Here is a 13,141-nt window from a genome sequence, read left to right on the forward strand (position 1 = left end):
AGCCAGTGCTTTGCTCAGGGTATCTGGTGAGGGTGAAGGAGAAGGACAGGGTGAATTGAAAAAAAAAATAAGCCCCCATGCGGAACGGATTGGATCAGGGAGACCCCCAGAGCAGGAAAGGGAGGGGCAGGGGACCCGTAGTTACTTACCGCCTTCCCTTCCCCAGGCCCCCGGCCAGACACCGTGACCAATCCCGCCGCCCCCGCCAGCATCAGACGCCGTGGCGGGGCCTGAGCAGGCCTGGGAGAGCTGCCCGCAGCTGGCTTTAAACCTGCGGGATGCAGGTGCGTGCACTTGTCCGTGCATTCCTCGATCTTCTGGAAATATTTTATCTGATTTTGCTTGTGTAGCTTGCTGTCCACAAAGTCCCTGCCCCTTTCGGTTGAGTTTTCTAGTCTGTACAGGAGGTGAGGGGTTGGACTCCGCGGTAGCCCGAGCCACACGTCCGGCGATAGCGATGTGGCGAGCCGGACCCAGACAGAAGGGGACCCGGCCAGCGCGAGGTCCGACACCTGTCCTCGCGTCGGGGGTTCTCGGCGGGGACAGGCAGGCGCCGCTGGCTCAGTGTCGGGCTCACGTGCACTTTTTCCTTTCAGCTGGAAAGGCGATCTGACGGGACGGGGGTGAGCGCGGGGGGCAGCCGCAGACTTGAAGCGCCCGGGCGGGGTGTGGAGTCCGCCGTGCTGCCGCAGACCCTGCGAGGCTCTCCTCTGCGCATCGCCCTCGCCTTCCAGGGAGCCCAGGGAAGGGTGGCAAACGCACAACAAGCAGTTCTGTCACACAGAAACCATTTCTTTGAGTGTTTCAGTGGGGAGTGCCGACACCTGTTGGAGCTTCTGAGGCCGAATTCCAGAAAGAAGGCGGAGAATTCCAGAATTCCGAATTCCAGAATTCCGAATTCCAGAAACGTCCCTCTGACGGGGACTCTCCCCGCGTGGCTCCCGGAGGAGAGTGGCTGAGGCCCCGGGTGCGCGGCAGTGACCGGAACAGTGTTGCGCGTCAGAGGGTCCCCAGAGAGCAGCGTGGGCCTCGCAGGAGCTCACCTCCAGGCCGTTTCGGACGGCGCCTTCCCCGGGAGGGACACCAGAGGCCGCTTCGTGGGCCCATCGCCAGAGCCTGGGCCCGGCCGGGGGGCACGACTTCTGCCCTGAATCTTCATCACTGTCTAGGATTCGCCCACCCGCACACAGGACCCCGCGAGCCTTCTTGATGCCACCCCGAGCAGCAGCGCCGGCCGCCTGCTCCCTGCCTCGCCCCTCGCACCCCTTCACGGCTCGGCCCCTGCCCTGCCTTTGCTCCAGCCACACCAAATCCCTCGTGCCTCCCAGGACAGGCCAGGGTGTGCCTGCAGAGCTGTCCCCCCAGCACGAGCACTGTGCTTCGGGACACATCCTGTCCCGGTCACCGAGGAGTCGTAGGTCTCCCCACCCCATCCCCTCCTCTCGGGACCCCCCCCCCACTGCATGCTGGGAATTCCTGCCACGTTGTCCCTCTGTACTGCAGGCATTTGCTTGTGTCTCTCCCTCCTGAACTGGGGCTGCCTGAGGGCAAGGAGCTGTGACCCAGAGTTCTGGGTGTCCTGGTCCCACGGCAGGAGCCTGGCGTATAGCAGAGGCCACACAGATGGCTCTAGATGAAGACATGACTAAATAGCTGAACGTCGCTAGAAGTCGGAAGACTGAGACTTGTACACCAGGTCACCCAACCACGGTGGGCCATGTCAGCGGGCGGGGGAGGGGGGGCACGTGTGTTCATAAATGGAATTTATGCTACCCCAGGGGCAGCTTCTGGAATGTTCTGGGCAAGAGCATGAGAACAAGTCTGGCCTTTTATTAAACATCTGTGAGGAGAGACCCTCCCTTGGCTGCCCTGTGTGGAGCTTCCCCAGGAAGCTCCCCCAAGCCAGAGAATAGAGTTTGGGACATTCTGTGGGGAAGGACAGAAGGCTGCCTGGCTGCGTTGGGGGGAGAAGTTGGGGGACGATGCTGGAACAGTGGGCTCAGGTCGTCCCAGGGGCCCTCTGCAGCCAGAACAGCCCTTCAAAGTCGTCCCAAAGTCAGTCACCCCCGTGTTGGCTGTCACAGGAGGCAGGCTGTCCCCAAGGTGGGGGCATGTTATGGGTTCATTTGTGTCCCTCCGAGAAGATACGTTGAAGTCTCAGCACCTTGTACGTGCGAGTAGGAAAGAATCTGTTGCAAACATAGAGCATTTAGCTCTCATATCTGGAGAGCTGACCGTTCCTTTCAGGAGCGGTGGCCTTCCTGTTGGTTTGGAAGGACACACCGTGGGGTTGCAGCACCGTTTCTCGTCTGCGCACACGCACGGCCTCCAAACCCGTGAGCGCCCGTCCGCACGCTTTGCAGCTCTCTTAAGTGCTAGAGATTAAATCGGGGCCACGGAGATTGTTGGCGCTGGAAGGGACATCAGGAGCAGGTGCACACCCAACTGGAGAGCGGACCGAGTATGCTAGGACGGTACGGGAGGCACTGGAGCCTGCGGGTCAGGGCCCGGCTGACTGTGCTGCGGCCCCACTAGCTGGCCATGTCAGGAACAGGCTGACAGCCTCCCCTTGGCCCCTGGGCCCAGCCTTCCTCTCCCAGGGTCTGGTGTCCCCTCATCACTGACCCCTCCCCCGCAGGCAGTGGTGCTCTGTGCTCCCTCCCCCTGCCCCCATCAGGAATGCTGCCTGTTGGCGCCTGGCCTCTCAGTCTCCTGCCAGAGATCATGGGACAGAGCTGCCTGGCCCACACTCGTGCCCTCCTGGGGGCCACCTGCTTCCCAGGTGGTGGTGGCCATTACCTGGAGGTCTGGCCGCCTGTCTCCGCTCAGGACGACGTGCAGGCCACCCCAGCCTCCCTCTGATTCTGGCTGAGGCCTTCCCGGTCCATCCCACCCCCTCTGCCCAGTCTCGCTGTCCTTGTCCCCAGCAGGGGCCGATCTCCTGGGCATCCGTGACCCACGGCCTCCACCTCAGGGTGCATTTGCAGCCCAGTCCTGGGGGCAGAGGTGTCGGTGGGTGAGCTGGGGGAGGCAGACGGCTCACGGAGGGCGGCGGATGGCCGGCCGCGCTCCCTCTTACATCAGCTGCACGCCCGGGCGGAGAGCAGAAGCGCTCTGCTCCGTTCGCCTCTCTGGTGCCTGGACCCAGGAGCAGGACTGGGGGCTCACTGTGACCCAGGCCTCTAAGATTTCCTCTCTGCCCAGGGCCTTAGGGAGAAAGTTCTCTGGCCTTCCTTTCTTCCTTTTGTAGATTCTCCTCCCGGGGCTCAGAGACTCAAGAGAACTCGGGGGCGGTGGGGTGAGCCCCCGGTGCCAAGTCCATCCGTCCCGGATCGCGGCTGGGCTCCCGCTCACAGAGAAGTCAGGTCTGACACGGAGCACCTGCCCGCGCACCGCCTGCCCCTCTTCCTCTCGCGTCCCCCTTGCTGGGACATTCATACCGGAAGCTGAAGTTTTCTCGACGTTTTCTGATCAGTCTCATGTGGAAACAGAAACTGAAATGTGCCCCGAGGGAACTCCAGCCGCCCCCGTAAGGCATCTCCGGACCCCGTGGGAGCTGGGAGGAACATTGTTTGAGAAACACAGTTTCATACTTTCCTGCGACGCCCCAAATGACATGAATTTCACACGACGCCGTTATTTGGATTATTGTGATAAACCAGACGATCGGGTTGTGGGACTTGGTGCGCTCAAATGGAGACCAGATTTGGGGATCGATCCAGAAACGCTCCTTATGACAGGAAGTGGTGTTTTCCTGCTAACCCGTTGGAGTTCAGGGCCAACCCAAGGCCGTCTTTGGGGGAGACCCCTGTGCGTGTCTGGGGTTAATGCGGAAAAGAAGAGGTGTGAGTGCGGGTGGCTGGTCTGCTCTGGTCCTTAGGCCGCCTGAGTTTCCAGAACAGCGTGGCAGGCAGCCGGCCCCACGGCCGTAAGGGAGCTCAGTCCCTCAGTGCGGTGGCCCGGGGAACGTTGGCCAGTGGCAATCTCCTTAGAAGACAGTGTCAAACCCTAGAAACAGAGCAACACGAATATTCTCTACTAGGAAGAAGTCCTCATGAAGACCCACAAGTCCTACCCACAGGCTAAGGGCTGTCACAGAAGTGTGACATTTTGTCCCTGGGAAGGGAGAAGTACCTGATTCTCCCTCAGCTGTATTGAGAAATAGTTGATCCATGACGGCGTAAGTTGGAGTGTGACGATCTGAGACACACATTTAAAATGCTCGCCCTGATGAGGGCAGGTCACCCTTCCTTCAGCTTCCGTAAGTACCGTGTTGTTGCCGTGTGAGAACTTAAAATCTCTCCTCTCGGAGCGAGTGTGATTACGGCCAGGGTTATGAACTGGGGTCACCATGCAGGACATTCAGTCCCAAGATCTGAGTCACCTTAACAGGGACAGTGTGTACCCTTTGAACCACACCCCCCCTTTCCCCTAGTCCCCGACAACCAACATTCTGCGTATTAGACTGTTTTCTGCTTGGGGTGTTTCGGATCCCACCTGTAAGTGAGACCACACGGTATCTGTCTTCCCCTGGCTTATTTGACTTACCTCGAGGCCCTCAAGGGTGTCTGCTTTACAGCAAGTGGCAGAATTTCCTTCCTTTTCCCCCGATGTATAATACTCCGTTGGATGTCTATACCGCGTCGTCTTTACCCATCCCTCTTTCCGTGAGAACCTGGGGTTGTTCCCGTGTCTTGGCTGCTGTGAGTGACGCTGCAAGAAATCCCAGATTCTGAGCAGGGCTGGGCCTTCCCGGAGCCGGGAGCAGGTCTCCCGAGCCTCACGTGAGAGCCTCCTGGAGTCTTAGTGGAAACCCTGCTATGGAGGGCAGGCTGCCACCGAGCAGGGACAAGGTACAAGGCTGCCACCGAAGGTCATGGGGTGTTCCTGGCTGAGCCCTGGCTGGGGGATCAGGCACATCTGTGAGGCAGAAACAAGAACAGTTGCAAGAGGAACATGGGGCCCTCAGTGTGCCCCCCACAATCCACCCGGCCGGGCTCGTTGTTGCCCTCTGGTGGCTGTGAGTGGACCCTACAGCCGGCGGCATGGCTGATCAGAGAGGGCACCGCGTTAAGCGGGAGAACCAGGGTCTGTAGTGCATGTAAGGACACGTGGGCCTTACGTACATCACATCACTTCCTCCGCCCCACAGCTGGGCGAGGGAACTGTGATTCCATCCCACGTGGCAGGAGGGCAAACGGGAGGACTGAGAGATTCGGAGATTGGGATCGCGCCCCAGCCCACCCTGAATCCAGCCCCATCTGAATCTCGTGCCTCCGTAGCAGGAGCTCACGGTGGGGCAGGGTTGGGAGAGACATGCCGTCAGAAACGCAGCTCCACAGTGGGGCCCAGTGCTCGTCACGAATTATTTCACATGCCCACGCATTTCCTTCATTTTGCACATATTTATCGAGCACCTGCAGGCCAGAGAGGTGAGCCCCTCCGAGGGCTTCTCTGATGGCCCCAGGCAGTTTGGGCAGGGGGAGGGCCAGAACTGGGGGGCACCTGGCTCGCACAGACGAACCTGCAAGCTTTTCCCACGGGAGACAGACTTACAGGTTCCCTCCCTGCACCTGTGCAGGGTCCTGGCCGCGCACTCTAGCTCTCCTAGGATGGCATAATTATAGGACGAATAACACCCCAAGCTTCCCTAACCACTGTGCTCTAATCACATACAGCCCCAGAACACAGTGTGGCAATGTGTCATCCGTCTTCCAAGGTAGAATGCGCTAACTCTTAATTATAAGCCCGGACTAGAGATGAGTAAATAAATATGCATGCCAGTCTGAACGCTATAATTAGAACTACCATTGGCTAAAGAAAAGTAGAGACGTTTTAATTCCAGGCCTCTGCTCGAATGCCGAATTGCTGCTAGGGAACAATCCATGCGCGTTAACACTGAGTTCTGAGCAAGCGGTCGCCCGCTAAGAAAACAGGTTTTTTTTGCAAGCGGGGTTGGGAGGTACTCTGCAGAGCCCTGGATATTTCAATCCTGTGTGTGTTCCCCAAAGCCAAAGATGATTAGTATTTTTCAGCCATTTCTGACAGCAACTTTGAATGATCATTTTGTATAAAATGTCTAATTCGATTTGTATAACAAGTTGGTATTTCTTGGCAATATGGGCCAGGCGATGATGGATGGACATACGAACAATCTCCTCGCACATTTAATACTTTTTCCTCAAGGACCCGACCTATGCTGGGCACCGTTCGAGGCAGTGAACAACACGGATGGCTTGCTTTCACGGAGCTTATTTTTTAGTGAATGAAAACAAACAATAAGAAATGGGTATATAGCAAAACAAAACAAAAAACAAAAAGAAATGGGTATATAGCTAAGAACCCAGTTCACACACGTACTAAGTGTTGTGAAGAAATATGTCTGGGTGAAGGGGCAGAGAATGAAGGAAGGTGCTGTCTTCGGGGGGCTCTGGGGAAGTTTCTGATGAAGGACATCGAAGCACAGACCCGATGGGCACGTGTTGAAAAAAAGCATCCAAGCACAGGAAACAGGATGTGCAAAGGCCCTGAGGCTGGAGGCTGCCTGAAGTGTTGAAGTTGAGCAAAAAGGCCAGATGCAAGGAAATAAGATCAGAGAGGAAGCCTTGAGGGCCACAGTCAGGACTCGGATATTACTCCAAGGAAGATGGGAGCCATTGCAGGGTTCTGAGCGGAGAAGTGATGTGACTCAACTTCAGTTTTAAAAAGAATTATTCTGGGGGTGTCCGGGTGGCATAGTCGGTTAAGCATTCAGATCTTGGTTTCGGCTCAGGTTGTGATCTCAGCCTGGTGGGATCGAGGCTGCGTCGGGTTCAGTGCTCTGCACGGTGTCTGCTTGAGAGTCTCTCCCTCTCCCTTTGCCCCTCCCACGCATGCACTCTCTCTTTCCCTCTCTCTCTCTAATAAATAAATGAATCTTTACAAAAATAAAATTAAAACAAATTAAAGAATGATCCTGGTGTTTTGTGCAGAACGGATTTAAGGGCGTGAGCGTGTAAGGAAGCAGTAGCACATCCCTCCCACCCCCTCCCCCCTCCCCCGGGGCAGCAGCCACCACTGCTCCAGTGTGGCTCTTCCTGGGGTGGCGTAGCAGGCTGAGTCATGAGCAGACCTGGGGCCAGGCTGCGGGTTCCAGTCATGGCTGTGCTGCGTGATCCTGGAGAAGTTGCTGAATCTCTTTGTGCCTCACTCTGCTCACCTGTACTATGGGGATAATTATCTTACCTTCCTCGGTTTTCCAAGTGCTGCTGCCCTCAGGCCAGCAATATCAGAGTCACTGGAGAATGCCTTGAAAATGCAAAATCTCAAGCCCCACCCCACCCCCCACCTGCTGCTCCAGAAACCCTGGGGGTGAGGTTGCCAGATAAGCGACAAGGCATCCAAGGAAATCAACATTTCAGTCAGACGGTGAACACTACCCATCCCATGTTGGGGGGCACAGGTGCATTAAAAAATATTTGTTGTTTATCTGTAATTCAGATGTAACTAGATATTCTGTCTTTTCATTTTCTAAGTCAGACCACTGTGTCAGGGCCCCGTGTTGTGAGAGGTCTTCCAGGGGATTCTGATGGAAGCACTTAGAACACTGACAATCCTCATGGGTGTTCTGGAGGTTTACCTTCATTCATTGCCTGGCAAGGGGCTGGCCCTTGGTCGCTGTCACTATGATCACTGAGCACTGGCTCTTGCCAGGGGGACTCCAGAGCCACCAGATGGAGTGATTTGGCTGAGTGAACACAGCGGGTGGAGTGCTTCCCCCGCCCCCCATGGCTCTGTGGGCTCAGGTGCTGGAATGCTTGGAGAAGTCCAACATGCCCTCAAGGGGTTGCCCAAGATCTTTGCCCTCCCTCTCTCTGTGGAGCTGATGATGGGAATGGGAACGGAATGCACACCTCCCCCTTAGCTCCAGGATTTGGATCTTACGTCTCTGTCTGTGTTCTCATTCTGTGATGATGAGCTCTCTAACTCATTAACCAAGGTTTACAATCAACATGCTGGCTGCCTTGCTGCCATGCGGTGGCAGAGAAGAGGATTCCGTTTCTGGATTATTCTGAGCAGCTCTGCCCAGCTCTTGGATTGAGGAGGCACTCTGTGAGGACCGGAGAGATTTACCCTTGTAAATGTAAGCTGAGTGGGTCAGAAAATGAGGCTGAGGTTTATTCCATGAATACAGTGAGGACAACACACTTTCGTGGTCTCACTGGAGAAGGCAGACACGCATGTCCTAATTAGGTTCTGGAAGAAAAGTGCGGTCAGTGTGTCCATCTGTGATAAGTTCCAGTGATAAGTTCCAGTTTGGTGAGTTTTAAAAGGGAGAGTTCAGTTGCAGAGGTTAATCATTGGGAGTTCAACAGAATCTTCCTTTCTTCCAGCCCCTCTGTTGGTAAGGGCGCCCCTAGACCCAGTGCGTACTGCTGTTTGCTCATGGACTTGACCTACCGGGAAATCTGGCATAGTAGGTCTGCTCGGAGGGCTTACATGGGATTAAGGAAGATCAGGTGTGTGAAATCTCTGAACCCAGAACCTGGCACTTACTAGGTCTTCAGTAAGCGTTAGGTCTTCACGAATCATTCTTCAGAACTGCTTTTCTCTGTAATGGCCAGAGCCCACGGTAGGCATTCATCTGTGTGTCCGAGTGCGCCGCATCTTTTACCCAGAATCATCACTTCTGGTAATACCATTCTCTGTATTAGAATAAATGGACAGGAAACCGTGTTTATTTTGTTCTTTTTTTAACCCTAGGAAGCTAACGGCTTAGGCCAACGCTTCTCAAGTGTCTACATCTATAGGAATCACCCGAGGACCTTGTTAGATAGCAGACTCTGACTCAGCAGGTCTCAGCAGTACTTCTAGCAAGACTCCCAGCGATGCTGATGCTGGGGTCTGGGACGATACTCAGAGGTGGGGAGATGTCCAGCTACCGGCATAGCTAGAGCAGGACTGCAGTGCACCCTTACCAGGCGGTGGTCATTCGGGTGTCGGGGTGAGCTCTGGAAGGGTGGGGCGTGTCCGAAGACCGTGTGCCCGAGGGTGATGTATATTGAGTGAGTGAATGACCAGGCACGTGCCTGGCACTCGGTATGCAACTAGTGGCTGTTCACAGCTTCAAAGGACTGAAGCAGCAGGAGCTGGTATACCAGAAACCCAATAATAAAACCTTAGATTTATCTGACAGAGAGATCACTGGGTGACTGTGACTTAGAATCCATCTGCTGCACTATGGGATTCCCTTTAAGCACTTTGCTCTTCTCAGCACATTCCAAGCAGGATTTAATTGATTTTTCAGATTGTAGAAATCCACCTCCTGCCCACTGGGCACTTGCACGGGCTCGGGACAGTGTCCTGGTGTTCTCCAGGCGTGGCCTTGGCAGCGGTGCTGGTCTCCACCTCCCCACTCTCCAGGTTCCACGGGCGGGTTCTCCCTCCTGCCTGCTCTGCCGCTGGTGCCCTTGTCGGCTTGGGCCCCCCCTGTGTCTTGATCCTTGCTCCCAGAGACTCAGATGTGCTTGTCCACCTGCAGTCCGAAGCTGGTCACAGTCCCTACCTCACCTCTCCCTTGGCTCTGCTTCCCCCAGCAGAGGTCTTCCCAGCAAAAGCAAGCTGAAAAGGGCAGCGGCAGGCCACCATTTTCCAAATGAATTGAAATATACCCTCTGTGAGGCTCTCCTGTTTCGAGTGAGTAAGTTCCCCGAGCTGCGCAACCATCCTCACCACTGAATTTCAAAACACTTTTTATCACCCTGTACTGAGGAGCCCTCATTCTCCACAGCCTCCGGCCCCCGATCTCCAGGGATCCATAATCTTCCCGTCTCTGCGCACTTGTCTAGTGTGAACATTTCACCTCAGTGGGTTCCCAACACAACATGGCTTTCTGTTCTGCCTTTTCCCTCCTAGCAGAACATTCTCAAGATTCAACCATGCAGTGGCGCACATGGGTACTTCATTCCTTCTTGTGGGTGAAAATTTCCTGTCATGTGGACATACACCGCGTTCTCAGCCCCGTTCGTCATGATAGCTGAAATGCAGAAGCAACCCAGGGGTCCACCGACAGAGGAACGGATCGACAAAATGTGGTCTGTACCTGCAACGGATGTTATTCAGGAAGGGAATTCTGCCGCCTACGGCAACGGGAATGAATCCCGCGGACAGCGGCTAAGGGCTCAGATAAGCCAGTCACACACCCGATACAGGGTGATTGTACTCAACAGAGAATTTAGAATAGTGAGAATCACAAACAGAAAGTGAATGATGGGTTCCAGCGGCTGGGCTGCGTAGGGAGAGAGGACTTGTCTAGTGAGGACAGAGTTTCAGCTTTACGAGATGAAAAGAGCCCAGAGATGGATGGTGATGATTACACAGTATGAATATATTTAATACCATTGAACTGTATTCAAAATGGTTAAGGTGGTAAATTTCATGTTCTGTGTATTTTACCACAATAAAAAATTTTCTTAAAAACTAAGTTGAGGGGAAGCTGGCAGAGTTTCCATCGGTCAAGCAGGAAAAAGGCCTGATGATATTGAGCTTGCTGAAATTGGCAGTCTTGCTTATTTTGTGTTACTTTGGCCAAATTACAGACCACGGATGTTTCAGGGGAGGCGGACAGGGAAGCTTGGTGAAATCTTATTTTTGGAGTAATTCGTGCTCTGAAAATAAAAACGTGTCTATAGAGCTTATCAGTTACAAGCACAAGTTTGCCATCTTTTCCTAAGGGAGGGGTTCACACCATAGTTATACAGGGGGCGGGGAGAATGTGCTCTTAAAAATCATTCTTATTAAGGCTTTGAAATTCTGTCTTGCGCCCCTCAAAGCCACAGCATTCTGTTGGCTTTACATCGGATTCTGAGCCACGTGAAACAGAGCAGCTCTTTTCTGTGTATCCAGCTCCAAAGAATGCAGCGGTAAGTTGGATTCATTTCTTTGGTAATTGTTGAAGCGATGCCTGGGAATGTTGAATTCATTATGGGGCTGCCTTACCCTTCCACAGATCTGAAAAACCATTCCCGAAAAAAAATACAAGCTTGTAATTTCCTTAATTACCCATCGGAGAGGTTCTTCTGTGCCGGGACAATTTTGAAAAATACTGCTGGGCTAATGGTGAGAGATGTGTCAGATGTACTCACTAAGGTAATTTACAGTGACGCAGACTTAAGTGGGAGAGGGGACAAAGCAGAAGTGAAATGAATATGGTGGAACCATCTGTCTAATGGTGAACATTTGCTCCATTTGGGGCTTCCGTTGAATACTAATATATATTTTTAAGATTGTAGAATCCATAAATTTTTGTAGAATGCAAAAGAAAGAAAGAAAGAAAGAAACTGGAGAAGAAACACTGGGTTTGTCAACAGCAAAATGCCTTTCCGTTCGTTGTACATTCCAAAGAGTTGCACAGATAGAGATGGTCCAGTTTGATATTTGCTACCCTTTTCGCAAACATGGAGCCCTCTTTCTTGCACAAAGTTCGGATTTTCAGTTGGCTAACTGAAATTGGTGCTAACATTTTTGCAATTTCCTTAGTGGGTTTTGAAAAGGGTCTCGTGGACAAGAATTAAAGTTGCAAGGGATAAATTTAGGAAATGGTTTTTGTCTGGGCACGTCAAGACAGATCTCTGATATCTTGCGGGGGGACTTTTCAGGGATTAAGAGAAGACATTAGGGTTCACTGTTTAGCAAAAATGATCCCAAATCCCAGGGGCATTAATCAGTGCTAAAGGGTGAATGTTTGCAGCACCTCTTACCCCTAAATTCGCGTGTTGAAAACCAGCCCCAGTGTGATGGTATCAGGAGTGAGGTCTTTGGAAGGTGATTAGGTAATGGGGGGGTGGCCTTTATTAATGGAACGAATGCCCTGACAACCAAGGTCCCAGAGAGCTCCTTTCCTCCTTCTACCGTGCTCCTCACAGAAGGAAAAGATTGTCTACGAATCAGAAAGCGGGCCTTGATCTTGGACTTCCCAGCATCCATAACTGTGAGAAATACATTTCTGTTGTTGGTAAGCCACCAAGGCTACAGGATTTGAGTGATGACAGCCCACATGGGCTAAGATGATCTATTCAGAAGAGTCAACCCCAGGTAGAAGAATGCCAAAGCAGACATTGAAAGCAAATGCAAGTTACAATGTGGAAAATTGTAGAATAGCGTAAATAGAATGAAAGCTGCAAATGCCACAGATTGAGAAAATCCAGGACTAGACAATGTCCAGTTTTCCCTCAAGAACACCTTGCCATCACTTTGGTCTACTTCAGATTTTCACATTAAGAGTCCTCTCCGTCGAATCTAGGAGATGGGTTCCAGTCTTTCTCTTAGTCTGAAAGCCAGGATGCGGGGCACCTGGGTGGCTCAGTCGCTCAGCGTCTGCCTCCAGCTCAGGTCATCATCCCAGGACACTGGGATCAAGCCCCACATCCGGGTCCCTGCTCAGCCAGAAGCCTGCTTCTCCCTCTCCCAACCCCCACCCTCCCCGCTCTATCTCTGTTAAATAAATAAATAAAATCTTAAAAAAAGAAAAAATGAAAGCCAGGATGATTTTGGTCAGTTCCCAGGCTGATTTGTGTCTTATCTTTCCGTCAGTCGCTCTCAGCTCCCAGCTTCCAAGGAAACAGGTCTGCTGTCGGTTCCTGTTTTGCACTCAGCATGCGAGGTTCCTAAGCAGGGGCTCTAAACATTTTCCAAGAGGACAGTTCTTCCTGCTCCTTGAGGGGGAAGATGTTTTTGAATTAAAGATGGATTTCTGCTTGGCTTTGTGTTCTCACTCTTGGGTGCTTTTTTGGGTAACAGATCAATCATTTCAATTTCTAACATTTTAAAGTCATTACCCAGGCCAGCAATTTCCAGATTCTTGCTTGCTATGATTCTGAATCATAGATCTAGTTTTGCAAGAACTAAAAGAAACCCTCCCCTTCCAACCTTATGTCCGCACAGCAGCTAATACAAGTTATGAGTCACATATATCTTGAAAGAGGCTTCAATTCAGACCTTGCTTCTTGGCAGACCTCCTCCGTGGAGATTCGAGGCCCCTTCACGCCGCCCCCCAAGCGCAGGGATCAGCAGCAGTGGGGACCAAACTGTCTTGCCGGAGTTCCTAGATCGAAATCATCCTCACAGCCTCGACTCCAGTATGCAGACCCTCTTCTTCGTCCCG

This window comes from Mustela putorius, unplaced genomic scaffold (genome assembly GCF_011764305.1).
Source record: "Mustela putorius furo isolate JIRA1106 unplaced genomic scaffold, ASM1176430v1.1 tig00000813_pilon_pilon_pilon, whole genome shotgun sequence".
In the NCBI taxonomy this organism is placed as follows: Eukaryota; Metazoa; Chordata; class Mammalia; order Carnivora; family Mustelidae; genus Mustela; species Mustela putorius.